The following is a 23779-nucleotide window of genomic DNA, read 5'->3' on the forward strand; positions in this document are numbered from 1 at the left end:
AGATTTAAGATTTGTCAGATGGATCCAATTCTATTTCTACAATTCCCTCTTTAATCCTTTTCCTTTTTTTCCTACATCTGGCTAATTATATCTCTGACAAAGTATTAACTTAGCGCATTCTTTTCCTCAACCACCCACACAGAGATATTGACATCTTTGCAGGATGGTTTTAAAGGGTAATAACTTAGAATACCAAAGAAATTTTTCCAGGAAGAAGAAGTGAAACCCAAAGTTAGTATAAGGAGGGACATAAGAAGACCAGAGCAAAAATAAATAAAATAGAGAAAAACAAACAATAGAAAAAAATTAGTGAAAGCAAGAGCTGGCTCTTTGAATAGATAAACCCCTAGCCAGGCTTATCAAGAAATAATAGGATACAAATAAACAAAATCAGAAACAAAATAAGAACGTTTACAATAGACACCACAGAAATACAAAGAACTATTAGAGAATTCTATGAAAAATTATATGCCAATAAACTGGACAACCTAGAAGAAATGAACAGATGCCTAGAAAAATACAAACTTCCAAGACTGAGCCAAGAAGAAACAGAAAATTGGAACAGAATTACCAGTAACAAAGAACTGGTAATCAAAAAAACCCCAACAAGCAAAATCCAGAACCAGATGGCTTCACAGCTGAATTTCCCCAAACATTTAAAGAACTAATACCCATCCTTCTTAAAGAATTTCCAAAAAAACAGAATAGGCAAGAACACTTACAAACTCAAGATACCAGTATCACTCTAATGCCAAAACCAGACAACACTACAAAAAATGAAAATTATAGACCAATATTCCTGATGAATATAGATATAAAAATACTCCACAAAATATTAGCAGACTGAATTCAAAAAACACATCAAAAGGATCATCCATCATGGCCAAGTGAGATTTATTCCAGGGATGCAAGGATGGTATGATATTTGCAAATTAATCAATGTGATACACCACTTTAATAAAAGGAACGATTAAAACCATGTGATAATCTCAATAGATTCTGAAAAAGCATTTGATAAAATTCAATATCCATTCAAAGAAGATGTGATACATATACACAATGGAATATTATTCAGCCATAAGAAGAAAACAAATCCTACCATTTGCAACAACATGGATGGAGCTAGAGGGTATTATGCTCAGTGAAATAAGCCAGGCGGAGAAAGACAAGTACCAAATGATTTCACTCATCTGTGGAGTATAAGAACAAAAAAAAACTGAAGGAGCAGAACAGCAGCAGAATCACAGAACCCAAGAATGGACTAACAGTTACCAAAGGGAAAGAGACTGAGGAGGATGGGTGGGAAGGGAGGGATAAGGAGTGGGGGGAGAAAGGGTCATTACGATTAGCATGTGTAGTGTGGGGGGCAGAATGGGGAGGGCTATACAACACAGAGAAGACAAGTAGTGATTCTACAGCATCTTACTATGCTGATGGGCAGTGACTGTAATAGGGTTTTTGGGGGGACTTGGTGATGGGGGGAGTCTAGTAAACATAATATTCCTCATGTAATTGTAAATTAATGATACCAAAATTTAAAAAAAATTTTTTTAAGTTCAATATCCATTCATGATAAAAACTTTCGACAAAATGGGTATAAAGGGAACATACCTCAACATAATAAAAGCCATATTTGATGAACTCACAAATGATAGCATACTCAATAGCAAAAAGCTAAAATCTCTTCCTCAAAGATCAGGAATAAGACAAGGATGCCCACTCTCAACACTTTTATTCAACATAGTGCTGGAAGTAAGTCGTAGCCAAGGCAGTCAGACAACATAAAGACGTAAAAGACATCCAAGTTGGTAAGGAAGAAGTTAAACTGTCACTATTTCCAGCTGACATAATACTGTATGTAGAAAACTTTCCAGCAGAAAACTATTAGAACTAGTAAATGGATTTGGAAAAGTTGTAGGATAGAAAAAAATCAATGCTCAGAAATCTGTTGAATTCATATATACTAACAATAAACTAGCAGAAAGAGAATCAGGGTAACAATTCCATTTATAATTGCATAAAAAGAATAAAATACCTAGGAATAAACCTAACCAAGGAGGTGAAAGACCTATACTCTGAAAACTACATGACGTTCATGAGAGAAATTAAAGAAGACACCAAAAAATGGAAATCTATCCTGTGCTCCTGGATAGAAAGTATTAATATTGTCAAAAAGGCCATCCCGCCTAAAGCAATTTACAGAGTCAATGTAATCCCTATCAAGATATCAGTGACATTTTTCAATGAATTACAGCAAACAATCCTAAAATCCATATGGAATCACAAAAGACCCTGAATAACCAAAGTAATCCTGAGGAAGAAGAACAAAACTGAGGAGATTACACCTGCTGACTTCAAGCTCTATTATAAAACAGTAATCAAAACAATTTGTTACTGGCACAAAAACAGACCCATAGATCAATGGAACAGAATAGAGAGTCTAGATATAAACCCACACATACATGGTCAATTAATATACAATAAAGGAGTCATGGATATACAATGGGGAAAAGGCAGCCTCTTCAGTAATGCTACTGGGAAAACTGGACAGCTACATGTAAGAGAATGAAACTGGATCACTGCCTAACTCCATACACAAAAGTAAACTCAAATGGATCAAAGAACTGAATGTAAGTCATGAAACCATAAAACTCTTAGAAGAAACACAGGTAAAAATTTATTGAACATAAGCATGAGCAGTTTTTTTCTGGACATAGCTTCCCTGGCCAGGGAAACAAAACCAAAAAGGAACAAGTGGGACTACATCCAACTAAAAAGCTCTGTATAGCAAAGGACTATCAACAAAACAAAAAGACAACCTATGGTATGGGAGGATATATTTATAAATGATTTATCCAGTACGGGATTATATATAAAGAACTTGTGATTTCACACCGAAAAAACAACCCAATTACAAAATGGGCCTGAATAGACATTTTTCCAAAGAAATACAGATGGTCAAAAGGCACATGAAAAGATGTTCCACATCACAAATCAACAGGGAAATTCAAATTAAAACCATAATAAGATATCATCTCATAGCAGTGAGAATGGCTACTATCTAAAATACAAGAAATAACAAATGCTGTCAAGGATGCAGAGAAACAGGAATCCTCCTACAGTGTTGGTGGGAGTGTAAATTGGTGCAGCTACTATGGAAAGCAGGATGGGGGTTCCTCAAAAAACTATAAATAGAAATACTATCTGACCCAGTAACTCCACTTCTAGGACTCTACCTAAAGAAAACAGAATCTCTGATTCAAAAAGATATATGAACCCCTATGCTTATTGCCACATTACTTACAATAGCCAATATAAGGAAGCAACTGAAGTGCCCGTCAGTAGATGAATGGATAAAGAAGAAGTGGTACATATACACAATAGAATATTATTCAGCCACAAAAAGAAAAGAAATCCAGCCATTTGCAACAACATGGATGGATCTAGAGGGTAGTATGCTAAGTGAAATAAGCCAGGTGGAGAAAGATAAATACCATATGATTTCACTTAAACATGGAATCTAAAAACAAAACAAAACAAAATGGACAGAACAGCGGTGGACGCACAGACATTGAGAAGTGACTGGTGGTTACTGTGGGGGAGGGTTTTAGGTGGAGGATAAAGAGGCACAAATATCTCAATCATAATGTAAGTTGGTTACAGGGATGGAAGTACAGCATGGAGAATATAGTCAATGGCTCTGTAACATCTTTCTACATTGATAGATAGTAACCACACTCAACATGGTGAGAATTTAATAATATGGGTAACTGTTGAACTGCTGTGTTATGTACTTTAAACCAATATAATATTGTATATCAACTATACATAAAAAAAAAAGAAATGGTTCCATAGTTGTAGAATATTGTCATAGGCAGTGAAAATATTTTGATGGTGTGTTTTTTTGTGTTTCTTTTTTTGTGGTGGGTGATATTCATTCTCTTATTCAAATCAGAAGAGAAAATAATATCCTTACATGAACATAGTTCCTTCATAGTTTCTTTACAATTTTCAGTTAAAAATAATAAAAACTGTTATTACCAAACATAATTAACTTACCATATCAACATAGCACCAGGTTGGCATTATAAAATTTGGCCTTTTCTCACAAACTGAATCCATTCTCAATTTTTAAAAAATTGCTTAGAGAATGCTTAAAAGAATAGTAAGCCTTTATGTGTGTTTTCCGAAGAAAATCTTATTAAAAAAAAGGGTCTCAGTCATGGAAGAATCACTGAAAAATGTTTTAACTTCTCAATAGGACCCCTCTGAATGAGCCAAAACTCCCACTAGAACTGAACTACTTTAGTTGAAATTCAAACATGGTATTATTTAAATTGAAGCTTATTAACACTGATATATGCTATTTAACATGGTTATTAATGTCTGGCTAGGAGAATGGAGAAAAACCCACAAAATGGAAATCAAGATGATCTTTACTTTAAAAAGCTTGTCTTATGACACTTGGAAACCTAGTGGGCTTCCTTTTTAGCTCCGTACCTTTTTAGTATGATCTGTGCCTCTGCAGGTGTGCATTGCCTAAGGACGGGACTCCAGAATAAATTATGAGATTTGGGCTCTGAGAGAGAAAGAATTTTGACCATTTGTTCCTATTAGTTGTTATAAAGTTACTTATATTTTCTGGTATGAGAATTTCTTTTGTTTTCCTCCCTCCCTCCCTCTCTCTCTCTCCCTTCCTCACTTCCTTCTACATGTGAGAGTTTCTGATATTTTCATATTCTTTAACCCCTTTTCCAAAAAACCCTGGATGTCCTCAGAATGTTGATTATATACACAATGAAACCTTTATCCAGAAATATACCAAAGCTAATGTTATTTAGAGACAGAGCTATTTCAGGTAGGTTGCCTTCAGTTGAAATTATTAGAAAATTCAGTCAGAAAATGACATTCTAAAAACAGGAGAAATTATTGGCTAATGTACCCTAAGTTAGATTATCCAATGTTAGGTTTGATGTCACAACTCTTTTTCTCCAGGATCCAAACAATAGCACAGAGATGCCGTTTCTCTTTCCCCATTTCTTGGTACTTCTACCCGTGTCAGTGCTTTTTTCCAGGCAGATTCTCTCCTTCACGATCCCAAAGTGGTTGTCAGCAGGGTCCTGGACTATCCACATCCTTATTCATATCTACTGGAAAGTAAAAAGAATCTTCCCTTATGGAACATGATAACCATGATTGGCCTAACCTGCCTAGTCTTGAACTCCCACTATGAAAACTCAACCTTACCACAGTTCTAAAAGCACGAATTTAGATCCTCTTGCAAAATCGCTTTTCCCTGGATTGCCAAATTCAAACCAAATCAATTTTATAATGATCTTGAAAGACGTAAAATACCAAAGGTGATGACAGGCTATGAATATGCCGTTATAGGAAAAACTGAGAGTAATTGATGGCAAGGCAACCATCAGTATTTTTGTCCTAAGACTGTCCAGGAGTGAGCTTGTGAACTTGTAATTATAGGAGGTCCTGAGTTCTTTTCACCAAGGAGGAAGCTAATCCCTGAGAAGGTGTGAACTTGGATGGCAATCTCCCCTTGATTACCAGCTGGCTGCTCTATTCTGCAGATTTTGAACTTGCACCTCCACAATTGCATGATCCAGTTCTTTAAGATAAATCTCTTTTGGAGATATATATATCCTGATTCTTAATTTACTGCTGTTTTAAAATGTCTGCTTTATACCCAAAATTTAATTGTGTATTCACACAGTTAAAAAGCAGGTGATTTTACTTTTCTAAGCAGGCCATTTCAAAATCTTAGAGATTTCCTTATTAAAACTCCCCAGGATGTTTATTTTGGTATATATGTCATATTCCATTAGAGAAACTACTTTTAGGATCAATGGTTAAATTAACTAATGAAATTAAATGAAGATAATTAATTAAAAGTAAAATTAAAATAAGAGGAATCAATTACTATGAAGAACATTTGACTTTAGAAACCTGTCACTGAAAGCAGGATATTTCTTATCAATGCTGTGAAAACCAGAATCTTTTCTAACCTTATCTCCAACTTTCCAAATCTCTCTGTATGCGCCCTATAGTGCAAGGACGCACTCCAAGAGAAACTCAAGGTCATAAGTAGCATGTAAAATTTAACAAGTGCCATCGTATTGCAGGTAGCTTCTGTCTTGTCAGCATTGCCTGAAGCAGAATTCTTTGCACTTTGCCTAAAGAATTGGTAATATGCTCAGTTAATTATGGGGTAAGATGTATTACACAACTAATATTAAAGAGAAGGAAAATCATTCTTCATAAATTTTAAAAAGCTGTAATATGTATCAAGACTGACTATTCCCCTAGACTCTTTCTGATCTAATTACAGATACACTACAGAGACAAAGAAAGGAGCATTTTATCTTTCTCTTCATGTTACAGTCTTTCTGGAAGGAACAGGAATGGACAGTTACAGAATCTTTTATAATACTGCATTAGTAAAACTCACTTGAAAATAACAGAATTTCAACTTAGCTTAAAATAAGAAAGTAACTTGTCAGTTTTTGGAAGGGGAAAATCTACAGCACAGCGTAGCTTCAGATATGGATAAGCACTGAGGTTTAAACAAAATCAGCAAGTAACTGACTCTGCTTTTATCAGCTTTGCTGAGTATGTGGTGGCGGCATTCTCAGGCAGGCTCTCAGGCGGGCAGGGGGGGCTGCAGCAGGTTTAGAATTTCAAAACTTAATGACCACTTCTAGTGAAATTGAACTGCTTCTCCACTTTGTCATAAAATCACAAGTAAGATTCTGATTTTCGTACCTTTGGTTATGGAAACACCCCATGGTAAGATCATTATGTGGAATGGGAGCCTCTCAGGCAAGAGGGAATGTGATGCCAGAAGAATGAAGAAGGAATTTGAGGCAGGTAAAATCAACAGATGTCTTTTACAAATGCTCAGTCAATTTCCTTCAAATTTAGAACACACAGTATGGAGGATTACGGCAATGGCAAGAAGTTCAGCTTTATAGAAAAGGAGGGCCAGCTACTGTGGCCAGTGCAATCATCACTCTCCTGGGGATACGTCTCTATTATAACCTCTGTTAACCTGTCTCCCTCACTAGACTCCACATTTCTTCCAAGTAAGGATCCTGAATATTCACCTTCAGTGACAGCTAAGTGAATGTTAACATTTAATATTAATTCAAATTAAATATTTAAGACATATCAAAGTTTGTTACCACATGGCAGATTATAACTCTGGGAGGAAAATATGTTCCCAGCCTGGGGCAAATAACCTTTGAAGCCGAAATCAGTCAAAGGGAGAAATAAAGTCAGACAAACTCATTTATTGCTTATAAGAAGTCGTCTACTTCTGTTTGCCCATGACTCTGGCCACCTGGGTGCAAAAGGACACCCAACACACCTCTCTGGTCCCAGTGCATACTTGCTCCCAACCACGTTGTATCACCTATTGATATGGAGATGCACTAAGGCCAGGCGAGAGATTCTGGAAATACTGCAATTTTACCCACACAGATGCAGACATCTTATTATTTCAGAATTTAAGCTCCAAATATTTCATGAAAAAATTACTCAATTATTATTGTTACTGTTAACAATAATAAGCCCTTGAATTTGATTTTCACTTTTTGATTTCCAAGTGCTTTCACATACTGGATGTCTTTTGGACTTTGAACTGTCTGTGTGTTTCACAGTTCATGGTTAATACACTTGCCTAAGGAGATATTATTATTTATCAGAACTAGTTCAAGGTTTATGTTTTCTGGCTATTTACCCAAATTTATTCCTACTATCTGTGCTGGATTCTTCTATACTACACGTAGGATAAGGTAAAGTAAAATATGAAGCAGGGAACATTCAGAAGAGCTAAGGCAGACAATGAAATAAAAATGTAATAGAGCCAACAACAATAAGACAAACAATGTAACAGCAACAGCAATAAAATAGAATTTTAGACAAAAGAAGCTAGTGTACACTATAATTTCATTCATTGTTGGTACCTGCTGGTCATATGTCCTTGGGCAAATAAATTAACCTTGAAAACTCAGTGTCAAGCTTTGTCACAATCTGGTACAGTGTGAGCATCTCTCACTGTTCTGACATTAAAATCAAAATAGAAAACAGGCAGAAAGGGGACTAGAAAGAGGAAGACAAGTAAGATACCAGACACCCAGCTAACTCCAGAATACATGCCAACTAAAGTTAGCCTTAACAATTTACAGAATCCTTTTGGGACTGACCAGCACTAAGGCCAAGATCCTTCAAGCATTGTAGCTGAGTAAAAGCACTGTACTTGTATCAATAGTGAAAATACAAAAAGCAATTTCTTGCTTATCTCAAGACACATTCCTTGAGAGTTACTAAAATTTTTAAAATCACTAAAAATGAATGATAAGAAACTGATCATGGTATGCAGCACCACATAAAATTCCTATTCTTACAAGGCAAGACTTGGAATTAGTGACACCAAGAGTCAAGATGTAATTTTTAATGGCTCAAAACCTAATACTGAACTATTTTAAGAAAGCAGGGATTCATACCTGAATACTTGTGTGGAATTCAGGAAAACAATGAACAAAACTCAATGAAAATTATATGTAGATACACTTAGAATAACTTTTCCAGACAGAACTTATATCTTTCAAACAGACCCAGAGGGATACAGGTTATGAATCACTGTTAAAGCTTTACTGGTTGTCCTACTAACTTACCTCTCACAGATTGCTTAAACACAGAAAAATTGTTTTTAATCAGTTAAGTACATTTAGTAATCCTATAGTGTGCCTAATTAAAATATATCAATTTTAACATTAAATACTGGGTTCCTAAATTTTTTTCTTCTCTAGATAAATGAGTTTGCATTTTTCTGAACTGAATTATATTCAAATTTTCCTTGAACTGATCAAGAAATATCTTACAATAACATTCTTAATTTCTTTCCACTTGTTCTAAAATTGGAAAATACTCCCAACTGTACTCTTCATCATATTCAGAGAATGGAGGTTAAATGAAACCAATCTCTATGGTAATCCTGTCCCTTTACTCTCACTGTAGCGCATTGTCAGTGACGACTCACAGCAGCTGCCCTGTGTACCTGCGATAAAGCCTTCCCCTCCCCCAACAGCCTGAAGACCTCTTTTTCTTATCTGAACTCTTCAAAAACTTACAATTGATGCCTCTCAGTTGGCAATTAATCATGTTCTGTTCTGCCCCATGACATAGTTCCTAGCAGATGCTTAATACCAACTCAAATTAAACTAAGTCAGGGAGTATATTACTGCTTATGTTACATTCATGCTCCACTAATAAAAAAAATTGTGGAAGAGCTTTTTCTACTCTTTAAGAGTTGACTGATTTTTTTTTCTTGTAGGAAAAAAAATGTGTTTATGGCATGAAATTTCTATCTGGTAAGTGAGGCTTAGGTCTTTCATATTTGGAAAGAGCAGCCCTTCAAAAGAGAAATTACACTCACATGTAATATTCTGGGGAGACAATTATTTAGTTAAAATAAGGCAATTTGTTTTTATTCCTTAATTAAAACGTAACTGAATCATAAATGCATTTTAACAAGTGTGCTCTGTCTCTACCGTATCTGGCTTTTTTATTTAGATTTAGCTTCCATCGCTTACCAGAAAATACACAGAGCTTAGAATTGGAAGTGCATGGTTTCAGATCTCAGCTAGAATATTTCTTACCTCTGAAATGTCATTCCCTCACATATAATATTGGTCCATACCCAACCCCATTCAGAAGACTGTGATTTAGTAATAATCAAATAGGAAATAGGCAGGCCATTGCTTTGTAAGCTGTCCTATTCATATGTAAAATATTACATTATTATTCAATTTGATTTTGTATTACCTACTTGTCTAATACATTGAACCTGAAACTAGCACTATGTATGTTAGTGTCCACAAACCTGGTGAGCCAGGACTAAGAGAAGCTAGTATGTACCAGACAGTCATGAGTCACTTTGGGTCACATACAATAAAATCTCAAGATCTAGGATGGAGGAGAGAACTGAGTTTTGAGTTTTCACAGCTGCAAGTACCAGAGCTGGCATTTAATCTGGCAGTCGTGCACCACAGTTCATACTCTGAACTATTCATCTATTCTGCCTTAGTACAGTTAGAATTCTGTGTCATGCTTCTTCAGCAATCCTGAAAGGCCCATTTCCAAGCTTCTCATTAAAGTCTAGCTTAACAAACTCCCTGCCTGGTGTTTGTTTTAATAAACTTCAAAAAAAAAAAAGCTAAAAATTATTAGACCCTGTTAATATATATTGCACCTTTCTTTGTCAGTATGGCAATTAAAAAAATTTAACTTTATCATTTGAAAACCCTGGAATAGATGCCCTGCTATAGTGGACCTGGTCCTGCTTTCCATGGGGTACATAAGAGCCCTCAACTACCTTGGATATGTGGCACTGCGTTTAGTGACGCCACATTGGTAGCTCGAAACAAGCCATGTTGGAAGTATTCACACCAGGAAAACAGGCAAATGAGCACCCCGCCCTCCCGCCCAGTACTTCTCCCAGTCCCCAGAGGCAGTTGTTAATTGGTTACCAGCACACTACTAGAATCAGGCAAATTTGGGTTTACATCCTGAAGTTATGACCTTGGGTAAATTACTTAACATCTCTGAGACTCAGTTTCCTCCCCTGTGATACAGTAATAATAAGATTACCTACCAAATAAGAGAGTTTTGAGAATTAAATGAGAACATTGTCATTTAAGTGTTTCTACTAGTTTATGGCTTCAAGGGCTTCTGCACCTGATCAGCATATCCATTTCTGTAATCTCTCTGGATGCAACTCTCTTCAGACTTCAGTGCGGTGGTTTGCTCTTCAATTTCATTTCTCTGATCAGTCCAAGGAAAGTCATTGATTTTCAGTTTATCCAGCTTTCTCTAGTTTTAAGGACAGGACTGATGAATTTCAAGCACTTTGTATAAGAGAGCTTGGGACTTGATTTCAGTAGCCTTAAGCATCAGTCTTACTCTGAGGTCCCAGATTTCTTGCGTTGAGAAAATCTCTAACTACCCGACTATCATAAAGCAAGTTATTTCAAGTTTATGCCCTGTCTGAAAAAAAGAAAGTAATTTTACTGATTCTACTTTGCCTATACACAAAGTACTACAGAAAAATTAAAGTGATATACAAAGAATATCAATTATTTATTTTCATTGTTGTTGTTATGAATGTTAAATGCATAACATTTTGCCACAAGGATTTTCTCTGGCTTTAAATCTCCGATCTGGAACTGCCTTAAGGCTTTTTTCTCCTTTTTCTGTCCTACCTTTCCTTTCTCTAACACTGATGTTACAGGCTGATACGTGCTGCCTCTGTGTCCACTAGTCCTTGACTTTTCAGAACAGACTTCTCTAGAGAAATCCCAACCAGTATGTATAAAGTGCTTCAGCCTAGGCTAACCATTTGTTGAAGAGATATTTTATGTAAGCCATATCAAAATATCCTGCCTATTCAGCGAGATGAGATATCTTCATGGAGTTGAGAGGAATGAGATTCACTAAATGCTCTGGATGATTACCCATTTTAAGAGAAGAACATAAATTAAAAATCCACTTCCTTGTTAGTAATGCAATTCCTTTCCACCTTCTCTGCAGGCAACAGTAGTCACTCAATCTTCTGTGCTACTGAGCTCCAGGCATTCATTCCATTCATTGCACGTGCTACGGGAACCACCCAAGGTAACTCATATTCCTAGCTCCCAGCCATAGAATTACGGCTTCGGCTCCAAATATTTCACAGTATGATTTAACTTTTAGGGCATATACTCTGAAATATTCTGCTAAATCACAAATCTATTTTCCATCTGCTCTTTGCACTATGAAATATCTGATAAAAAGCACAATATTAACAAATACTAATTTTAGGAAAAGAAATCAGACACATTTAATAGCCACTCTGTCATTCTTTTGCTTTGTGCAGTGGATGGGTTGTTTTAAGACTCCTCCTGATAATATGCAGGATTTCTTTGCCTCTTACAGGAAAGCTATGCAATTGGAATTAAAGTTTTTCCCACCAGAATGTAGGAACAGTCATCAATGATTTAATTTAAATTGGCATTGTCCATGCTATGGTATCAAAAAATAGACTTCTATTTTATCTTTGGAAAGATAGATTGTAAAAAAAAAAAGATTTACCCATAATATCTACTGACACTATTTTAATATTAAAGGGCAACTGTTGTCACAATAAAAATTAATATTTATTTATTTCAGAAAATCTCAGTTAAGCTTATTAAAGTGAAAATATTTAGAGTTTTCAGAACTATGGATATTTCTTATTCACTTGTAAACTTACAACCCTTAGCTTTCTTGTAACTATTATTTTTCTCAATATATTTTCCACTTAAGGGAGGTGATTACTGTATTTATGGAAGATGAGCTCTAAGTAGACAAAATAAATAAAATAAACACAAACAATTACAGTAAGTCATGTAAGGCTGGCATGACCTTGTTAGGACTTCTTCAAGAACTGCGTCTCATCCTCAGAGGTCCTCCCAAATGGAGGTGCTCTTATCAATGAAAAATTTAATCGCATCCATTCCTGATTAACAGTAAGAGTTCATTTTCCTTAATTAAATCTGCGTTGCTGTAGGTAACCAATAAATACTAGAATGAGTGAATAAATGAACGAACAGCAAAGCCATAGCATATTTATTTTCACTTAAGTTTTCATGACTTCAATTTCTGTTGCAAGTGGCCTTGTGTCAAGAGTATGACATTACTCAGAGATCTAAAACATGAGTCCTGAGTTACAAAAAAGAATAGTTTTATTTGTACAGCCCATAAAATTATCGATAAAATCACACTATCATACATCACAGAGACGCTAGAGATACTACTCATGTGTCATTTTTTACTTATTTAAAGTGTAAGAGACTAACCGCAGTTCTGGATGGAGATTTAAAAATTTCACTCCATTTTTATAGAACGTCTACACTACTTTTTATTGCTTACTATATATCTGTACACAATGAGGGTTCTGCTGGCATTTTTTAAAAGGAACTTTTTTATTATAACAAATTCTATTCTACAAGAATTTAAATTTAAAAACTTAAATTTTAAAAACTGCCTTTACACTACTACCTGTAAAATTCAGAAATATAGAATATATGTATTAATAGAATGACCCGTCATAGAACTTGTGAGGAGACATACCCTTTGAGATTACCTAGTTCCACTCCCAGTGGCCTCTGGAGGGAAAACAAATTGCTCTTTGCTAAATACATAACTTGTGGTAAACCCAGAATTTGATTCTATATATTCATATACTTTGTTTTTGTTTAGGTTCCCATTCTATTTTAGCCTGGCAACATGCATACAAACACCACACAATTATTTGTGAGACAGCCAGTTGGCAGCATTTATACAACTTAATGTTGATTACACCCTAATGAAATCTTGGCTGGGACAACCCTATAAATGTCCTCTTTACTGAGATAATGGAGCCAGCACTGTACTGAGAACTGGAGACCATAAATACGTGATCTGTAGAAGCCAAAGCTGGAGAATAGGAATGGACGTGTTTTAATTTGTTACATGTTATTACTCAAGAATATAAAAATTATGCATGGTTGGATTTTTTAACTTTAGTTTTGCTCTTCTCTTACAAATGGTGAGTCTTTGAACATTCATTTGTCCCTCCACTGGTGCTCAAACACAAGAGTGTCTCTAGGGTATATAATTATGAGTAGAATTACTCAGTCATCAAGTAGATACATCTTTAAATTTACTAAGTATTTGTAAGTTTTTTTCAAAGTGATTATACCAATTTGAATTCTCACAAAGAGTATATAAAAGCTCTGATATTTGCTATTTGCTTTTTTATTTACAAATCTTTTGTGCACAAATGTATTACTTCTTTACATTCGGACTGGTATGCCATTTAGTTTAGGTGCTCTACATGAAGCCATTGTCGTATTGAAGAGCATATAGACCACTTTCTACTTTTTGCCATGACAAACAGTTCATATAACTCTGTGGGACAGATTCCAAGAAAAATAAATATGCAAGTTAATTAATGTGCATGTGATAGTTTAATTGTTGCCTAAGAAACTAGGCTCACAAAGGCAAAGGAGCAAGCTAAGATTTTAACTGACGTTCAACTAACGACAAAGTCTGTTGTCTTTCATTACAGCACAACCAGGGGCAAATTCTCCATCAGCTGCTCTCCAGGGTCCTCTCTCTGTGCAGTTATCTTTCTCCTTTATGGCACTCTGGTCCGTGAACTCGAGGTGACCTGGCCTCCCAAGTCTCTAACTTCTCAACCCAAGGGCAGCAAGGAGCACTGCCTGGGTGCCAACTCCCTGCCATGGCCTGTAAACTCCCCAGGCAGTAAATTGGGATAATCCTGGCTCACTTCATTTGTTTCCCACCTCTCAGGGTTTATTATCCTCAGTTGCTTGATGGACATTGTCTTAAAAACCATTATTTCACACACTGTATCCATTTCTTCAGTTACTTCAGGTTGGAGGGTAAATCTGGTCCTTGTTAATACTCTTGGCCAGAAGACCAAGTGCTACTGGCACACAGACTGTCACTGCAGCCTGGAAATAATGCAAAATCTCTCCAGGCTCCACCTCTCATTTATTTCCCAGAAATTTTCCTTGGGGAATTAAAGGAGAATTCAAAATATAAATGAAAAAAGCAAATTTCTTGACAAACTAGACTTACCAAACTGATCAAAGACGAAATAGACAGTGGAAATCATTCCAATTCCTTTGCCATACTGAGTGCAAGCTTTTTGCTGCACTTCCTATGGCCAGAACCATTTCTGTTTCAACTGCTATTCTCCAGTTGGCTTGGTGTGCTTCCCAGTGGATACCTATCAGCTCTTGTTTTGTGTTCTACTGTTTTCCAGTTCATTAGACTTCCACTGCTTTCTTCTGCTTTTTCTTGCTCAGGCATAAAGAGCACGTAGGTGTTGCTGTCAGCAGTTTATCCCACCCACTTGTGTTTTTGGATTTACGGAGATAACTTGTCACTTAAATGTTGGCTGTGTGGTTTCATTTTGCTAACTGTTCTGTTTTCCTGTGTGTGTGTAAGAAAATCCAGGGAGATTGGATCATGGCCACCACCACTGTCTTTCTACAATCTTCCCAACATCAATTTTAATTATTTTAATTAAATTTTAAATTAGTTATTGTAACTATATACATTTCTTCAGGACTCTCAAAGACACTGCTCCAATGTCTACCTACATCCAAAATCGGTGATAAAAAACTTGATGTCAATAGAATTCTAAATTACCATATGTCAAATCTTTTTCTCTCCTTTTCTTCCATATTTAAAAGCATTTACAACTTTCTGTTTATCTTTGATTTTCTAAAGATTCACCATGCTTGTCTTGTAAATGTATCTTTCTAAGCTCTAAGTAATTCCTTTCAACTTGAAGGCTAGTGTCCTTCCTCTGCTTGAGAAAGTTTCTTCTACACTTTCCTTTACTCTCCGTCTTGGATTTCTAATTACATGCAGACCACAGCTCTTGTATTTTACCTCAATAGCTCCTCTTTTTCCTTTTTCACTTTGCACCATATTCTTACAGAATTTTCCATTCTACTTCTTCTTGGAGCTCTTCACTGTTCAGTGGTGTACATTTTACTATCTACTCCTCTTTTAAGTATTTAGTATACACAATATATCATTTATATTTTCATGACACTCTATTCCCTTTAACAGATACTATGTCCTAATGTATCTGTGTAAAGATAAATTAAGCCTCTTTTAACATCTTTCTGTATACTCTTACTTAGTTTGTTTAGTCTATTCCACTTGGGTATTGGTTTTCTTCAAATAGTCAATGATTCATTATGTCCATTTTGGTCTCTGGAATTTCCTATTTGTCAGGCTATGGACACTGTTTAGGTTCACTGTGGCCAGACTCTACTTGGTGGTTGATGGAAAGAAGACCAGAAGAGATGTTGAGAAGCACAATTTGCCAATAGCTGCTTTCCTTCTCAGGGGTCTCACCATTTCTCTGAGGTTTTACCAGCCACCTGGAACCTTACCTGGTTTCTTCAGGTCACGTGTCCACCCTCAGTTCTCCAGTTACTGGGAAATACATGTAATACTTACTGGCTGCTTAGCGTATGTGTATGTGGTTCATGAGCAATATTTCTTTTTTTTTAAAAAAAGAACTGTTCATTTACTGAACCTGGGGCAGATAAGATCACAACCAATTTGAAATTTACATCTTTTAATTCAATTTTGAGGAGTTTTTCTCACACACACACACAAAGTTGACATGCAACAGTTGTCCTAAGGTAAAACACAGTCACCTTCAATTGTTGCAAGTATTTTTACCCAAGGTTGAAAAATTGTTTATCCTGAACATGAAAACCTGTAACAAATTTAAATTAATTATATAAAACTCGTTACTTGTAGCTTTCCCCTTGCAAAGATCCAAAAAGAATATACAAGTAACTAATATACATCAGTCCCAACATAATCCTGCATCATCTCCACAGTAAAACCAGATGCTCCTTTAATTTTAAACCTATCATCAGAGACCAAAAGAAAGTCTTTTCATTTTATCCAAAACAAAATTCACATGTGCCAAAAAAGACCCAAGAAAAACAAAACCCTAGTACTGACAGTGATGTTCAGTACCCTAATTAAACAATGGCCAAAATGCCACTGATCAGAAATAAAATAGTAGCTGTATATCACTGCAATGAAATCCAAGAGGCTTTAACCCTTTGGCATCAGAATCCAGATTCTTCCAATTATATAAACGCATACATCCTATGTCCGAAGAATGAAAAAAGTGGATATACCAGCATTAAAAGAAAAAAAATACGGTTCACTGAAACACCCAGAGAATTGGCTTTAATAAAGACTTCTCTCAAGATTAGGCAGAAACCAAAGAAAGGTTATTAGCTGCTTGTGTTATCAATATAAGTGGAGGTGATTAAATCCTAAGGTTCAAAATAAAAATTTAGGGAGAAAAATGTTGTCAGGTTAAGTCTTATCTTTAAAGCAAAAACAAGATGGACAAGTATAAAAGTACCGACCTGACAGCACTCCAAAGTCACAGAGCTACACCATTAGGCAGGGTAGAAAATGTCAAGATTTAGATAGTTGTTTCTCATACAGACTCAACAAAATAAATCTTTAGTGACTTGAACTGAAGGATAAGAGATCCAAAGAATCCAGTTATTCTAGTAAAGTACTGTCCCGAACAAACTGCATATTAGGAAAACAAAACAAGATATTGTAAGGACTATATGCCTATATTTCATTTACAGTGTTTGAGTTTTGCAAGGACCTGTATAATGGAGGCAGAATTCATATAACAAATTATGCCAATCAAATGTCAAATTTTCACTATAGCTTCCCTAAAAAGATGTTTTTCCCCAATGTCTATTAATCACAAAGAAACATAAGCTGTGAAGGTACAGTTCAGAAAATAAAAATGTAGAAACTAATGACATTATGAACAAGATGTTTGGTAAACAGTGAGGGGAGTTTGAGATCATCAGGAAAAGGCTTTTTAAACAACCCTCCGGACTTCAAAAAATCTCTTCAGGTAGTAGATCGGTCCCAATGTCATGGCAACTAAAACAAGAGCTTCAAAGAAGGACCGAAGGACCACTCTGCTGTTTGTGTTGTCGTTGATTGCTCTGTGTATTCTCTCCCGAACTTCCATGTACTCTTGTTCATGTTTACAGCTGTCATCGCCACTGCTAGCTCATTAATCGTTTCTTCTAGCTTGTTCTGGTGAGCTTCTGTTTCCATGTCTTGTCCTTTTGGGGCCTCCCCAATATCAATGGTAAACATCACTATCTTTAGAGTCATGGTGGATATCCTATTGCTAAAACAAAATTTGTATGTTCCATCCATATGAGCAGCAAATGTGTACTTCCCACTGGACTCTCAATCTCCTTTATAAATTCCTTTATTATCAGGCCCTGTGATCTCCACGTCGATGTCCAGGAAGCCGCCCTCGGCCACCTCGAAGATCAGGCCCATCTTGGTGCCCGAGGTGACCCGCTCCAAGAAGCACTCCTCGGCATGCGCGTCGATGCTGACGAAGTAGCCAGAGGCCGTGGCCAGGAGGGCGGTCAGGAGCACCAGCAGCTCAGCGAGCGTCACCATGGTGGAGCTGGAGGCGAAGCCAGGACCGGGACTGCGGCCTCCGGAGCAGCAGCCGCTGCCGCCACCGCTGCCTCCTCAGCCGCCGCCGCTTCAGCTCCATGAGTCAATATTTCTAATTAGTGCTACAACACTATTCCCTCCCCATCCATGTATTGGGAACACCAAACCTGAATATTCCCAGAGTTGCTCCTGCTTTTTAAGTGCTACTTTTACTTTGTGTACAATATCTTCATCTAATCCAAATCACATCATCTTCCAGTTTTCAGATATTGTTCAACCAATGAAAGCCCTTTTCCTTTCCTATGAAGTTACGAATTTATATATTCTACTTTTAAAGATTTTTCATGGAGGGGAGAAAAGAAGCCTAATTACTCAATTATTTTTACCCTGAAATTATGAACTTTGAAGACAGTATTAGATAATTTTTTATGAATTTATAGATTTCAGTATATGTTTATTAAAATAAAAGAAACACACAGCCATAGCTATTTAAGGTGTCAATCAATATTTATTGTGACATTCATCAACTTTCAGACTCTATAGTGCAGTGTAGATTTCAGGGACTTTATATTAGACAAGCACCAGCCCTGCTTTTTATCACATGTGTGATCTTGAATGAACCAACTTAATTCACTGAGCTTATTTTTTTCCTTTAAGACATGAGTTATAAGCATCTGATATGATGTTTTGCATTTTAGGTGGATAGTGAATATGACAGAATATAACATAATTTCTGAGCCATGACACCCTCTTTCTCTTTCTTTGTCCTCACTTTTCTTTGTTTTGCTCTCTGTGACAGATGCCACATTCTCTGCGGCTAAAATATGCTATTGTTAGTTCTCAAAAAGACAGTACAATGAAGACAGGATTCATTTCAATATACTTTTGCTGTTGTTTTGAGCACCTTGAAATGCGAAACCACATAGTAAAACAACTTTGAAACCAGCGCAACATTTGTTAATAACTTCTTTTGGGCACTATTGAAATAGCTGAATAAATATGACTCCATTGCTGCTCCTGGAACAATATATTTGCTTTTGTAGTTTCTTGGAATTGTCCAAAATTGCAGTAAACAAGTCAGCACATAGTTTGCTTGAATCAATGGTAAACTTAATTCAACTCTCCCTTGACGTTTTTCTGATGTTTGGAGTCAATATGTTGTGATTTATGTTGATGATTTATAGTGTAACTAAGTGTATAGAAAGACACACACACGGTTGTAGGGGGTTGGTCAGGATGGCTTTCTTAGTTAAAAGTAAAAACTAATGAACATGAGAGCATAGATTCAAGTCAGGAAAAAACCCTTTTGTTTTAACAGTTATCACAGAGACAAGTTACACCCAAATGTGGCCAGCTGCTATGGAAGTTTATAACCATCTTCTGTGTATGAGAAAGGTCAAATCGAATGGAAATGTTGATGCTACAATGCACAGTCTTGATCTTTAGCCAATTTTTGTGAACCCAACAATTTAGGAATGTTTTTAGCAGTTAAGCTTTGAAAATGTGGTCAAGTTTATACATTATGTTTTCAGCAAATTATGTAATATCTAATGGAAATGCTTTGGGAAAGCTCTGAAACTCCAGCTTGAGAAAAACATACCAACTACACTGTTAAAAGGAATTCAGTAAGGAATGTGGCTGGATCTTTATATAATCTAACATACACATTATCACTAATGGAAGGAACAAAAAGCTAAAGTGCATTTATTACAGAGTGCACTTTGATTTCTTAAAAGCATCACAACTAATTATAAAATTATTAAAGACCTTAAGATTGATCATCTGAATTCTATGAGGGTCATACCTAGACCCAAACAAAATACCTTAAAGCCTCCCTGCTTTTTTTCATCTTACTACTTCCCTTCCCACCAACTGATGTTAAGATTCTCTGCTTTAATATCCACATGCTTTCAACACCTCTGTCCTCGTACCTTGCCTCCCCTCTCTCTGCACTGATCCCTTTTTGCTCCTGATCTATCATAAACAGTTTATCAGGTGAGGCATGACTTTTTCTTGAAGGAAAGGGGAGTCACTAGGGACATACCTGTGTTCGTGTTCTATGCTGTGACACATATGCATGAGAAAGACCAATCTGTCTAGTTTGATTATGCCACCAGTGTGGTATGTAGTAGGTTCATTTGTTTCATTTCATTTTAAGGTTTTAGGGAATGTTTTTGCTTTTACATAAATATGTAAAATGTTGACAAGTTTCCTGTTACGGGTTGAATTTTGTCCCCTCCAAAAGAAGCCCTAACCCCTAGTGCCTTAGAATGTGACCTTACTTGGAAACAGAGTTGTTGCAGACATAATTAGTTAAGTAGGATGATGTTATACTGAGGCAGGATGGGCCCTTAATCCAAAAGGACTCCTGTCCTTAGAAGGAGAGGAGAGAGACACACAGGGAAATGATGGCCAGGTGACATCAGAGGCTGAAATTGCTGGTGAGCACCAGAAGCTAGAAGAGGCAGAGGATTCTCCCCTAGTTTTCAGAGAAGTCTGGTTTCTATCTCTATGCCCTTCTTCCTTTCATCTTCCTCTACTTAAAAGTTACTATTCTAAAAATACCTTTAAGTTTATTCTTGATTTTTACTATGGAAGGTAATACTTTCATACCTGTTCCTCTATTGGACAAATGGTCATACACTATATATAATTTCTCCCTCTTCCTTTTTGTTAACAACATATCCTTGAGATCATTTCACACAGTCCATTAATATATGGCTTCACTTTTCTTTACACACAGTACTCCATTGTCTGTCTGTACCACAGTTTCAGTCAGCTATGGATGGGCATTAGGGTTGTTTCCAGTTTTTGTTATTACAAATACTGCTGCAAGAAAACCTCGTGTATATATTGATTTTTGTTTTTTGTTTGTGCCAACACATATGTTTAGCTCAGGACATACTGGGGTAACATCTGAGATGGCAGATTGTTGTGGCATGTGAGAAATAAATACATAATTTTTCTAGGTTGCTAAATTGCCTCCAAAGAATAATAACATTTTTCATTTCCCCAAAAATGTGTGAGAGAGACTATTTCCTACAGTCATTCCTCCAGCATATGTGGTCAAAATTTTATCCTTGACTCAATTTGTTTGAGAAAAAATGGCCTCACTGTATAGTTTTAATTTATAAACTTCTAAGTTGAAGCAATATTAGACATCTTTTTATATCTTTAATCACTCCTGCAACTTTGACTTCATGAAAGCTACACTTATTAGAAATACATGCACTTATCTTACTACCCTGATGGACAGTGACTGCATTGGGGTATGGGTGGGGACTCGATAATATGGGTAAATGTAGTAACCACATCATTTTTTCATGTGAAACCTTAAGAGTGTATATCAATAATACCTTAATAAAAAATAAAAAAAAGAAATACATGCAATTATAAAATGGGAATTTCAAAAAAATATAAATTTAATATTGTATTATAGTGATTTAAGTAATTTTCACAAATTACTTATTTATTTTTTTGGTTTGGGAAAAGAACTGGTTCTACCTACTGTGCGTTATTACATTGGGCTTATGGGAATAATTTTCTACTTGATAAAGTCCAAGGCATGACTTTATTTTCCTCTGATTCTTTTTGTATTTGTTGTAAGCCTACAAACTTGTAACTACAATGCAGAAAACTGTTTAAACCACCATAAGATGACCTTACCAGAGATGTTTAAAGCAGCCCCATTTCTCCTTAGTAAATAAAAATGAATTTATGGAAACCTCAATGAAAATGTAGAAAATCAATTTTAAAAAGATGACTTTTTCACAATAATCATGAAATGATTGTTTTCCTGAAAATGGATGCAATCAGTACCAAATGAATCACAGATGTGCTATAAAAGAAGATACTACAGTTTTAAAATTTATCTTTGCTTATAAAATACAATTTGTTTCAAAGTTTGTGTTTCATTGTCTAAATGTCCATGGAGAATGACTAGCCAGCAGACATCAGTGTACTAAAGTTCATGTAACTTACATACTTCATAAACTTGAAATATCTAAATTAGTATGCATTCTTTAAGAAGCTTCATTAAAGTTTTAAATTAATTTTCTTTTTGCTTACTTCCTTCAAACTTTTGGCTTTTATGAAATTGGTGTTAAAGTCAGTCTTTTAAGTATGCACAGAAAGTTAAAAATAAGATATTATTTTCCTTAACACAAAGTAGAATTCATTAAAATTATCCCAGAGGACATACCCTTAAAATAATCTATCAAAACATCTAAATAATTAAAAACATAACTAGATAGTTTAATTCTAAGTGTATGTGGGGCATACAGGCAAATTATTTATTGCCTTTCTCTTCCCCACTCCTCAACCATATGAGCTGGTTTTAGGGAAAAGTTTTGAGACAACCATATTCCTTTCCCTAAGTGCTGGGGTGGGTCTTCACTGCATGATTTTAGCCCACATAATGTCGGATGATCTTATCTGGCATCCCTCTGCTTCTCCCACTCTTTCTGGTTCTCTTCTCCAACCTGCAAATGTAAAATCCTGCTCCTGAAATTATCACCAAGGGGTTAAAATCATAAGGGGTGAAGCATTCGGCATCATTTTACATTGTTAAAAGGACAGAGAAGTGAAAAATATTCTCTTAATTTTTTTTAATTACTTGGGTTTTTTTTCATTTAGGGAATAAAAAGCTTGCTTATTATATATTATAAGTACTCTGATTTCACTTATATTTGGAGTCTTAGAAAACAAACAGAGATAGACCCACAAATATGGCCAACAGATTACTGGTTACCATAGGAAAATGTGTGACATAGATGAAGGGGAGAAAGAGGTACAAACTGCGAATTGTAAAGTCAGTCAGTCATAGGAATGCAAGTACGACACAGAGAATATAACCAGTAATATTGTAGTATCTTGGTAGGGTAATAGAGTAACTACACTTACTGTGGCAAGCATCTAGTAATGTATATAATTATCAAGTCACTATGTTGCTTATCTGAAACAATGATATTGTATGTCAACGTTATTCCAGTACAACTATTATAAATATTCAAATAAACCCAAGCCACCTGCTTTAAACTGTAGTATTAGTTCACCATAGGTTAAATAAAAGAAACATAGTCTGCTATTCCATATTGAATGTCTAACCAATTCATTGTAGCCCAAATTCTATTGATAATGGGAACATTTTTAGCAGTTGATTTCGACAGACTAGATAATGTAAAATTTTTTTCTAAAATACACATTACAAAATGTTTAAATGGGTGAAAGAAGAAAGGTAGGCAAAAATAAGGGTTCTATCTTAGCCAAATATTCCTAAAAAATTATTCTTCTGGAAGCCAAAAAAGCTGTGGACACCCCAAGGCATATTCAGCATGGAGTTAATGAAACTGATGAAGTGTCCATGTGCTCATACATTTCTGTAAGAATTTTTCACATTTTTTTTGTGTGTGCAATTAGTTAGAACCTTATGTTAAGGGGATGAAGTAGTCATGCCTGCTAAAGGGAAAGAAGTCATGTGATTACATTTGATTTGGATTAGGCAGAATATTGTATATGTTTGTTCCTTTCATATATTAGTGGAGTTAATGCTGGCAGTCCAAAAACAGAAAAGGCTTCTGGGAAAATCCCTACAGCATCTGTGCTAGCTCATCTGGGGACATGAAGGTGAGAGGCACACATCGTCTTACAACACGAGTATGTCCTTTGTTACCCAGCC

The 23779-nt window shown here is 35.8% G+C and overlaps 1 pseudogene; it reads right to left on the bottom strand.

Moving 5' to 3' along the window:
* Positions 1-17053: 17053 nt before the first annotated feature.
* Positions 17054-18114, bottom strand: LOC140844967 (transmembrane emp24 domain-containing protein 2 pseudogene; annotated as a pseudogene).
* Between the last annotated feature and the right edge of the window lie 5665 nt (positions 18115-23779).

Source organism: Manis javanica, chromosome 12 (genome assembly GCF_040802235.1).
Source record: "Manis javanica isolate MJ-LG chromosome 12, MJ_LKY, whole genome shotgun sequence".
In the NCBI taxonomy this organism is placed as follows: domain Eukaryota; kingdom Metazoa; phylum Chordata; class Mammalia; order Pholidota; family Manidae; genus Manis; species Manis javanica.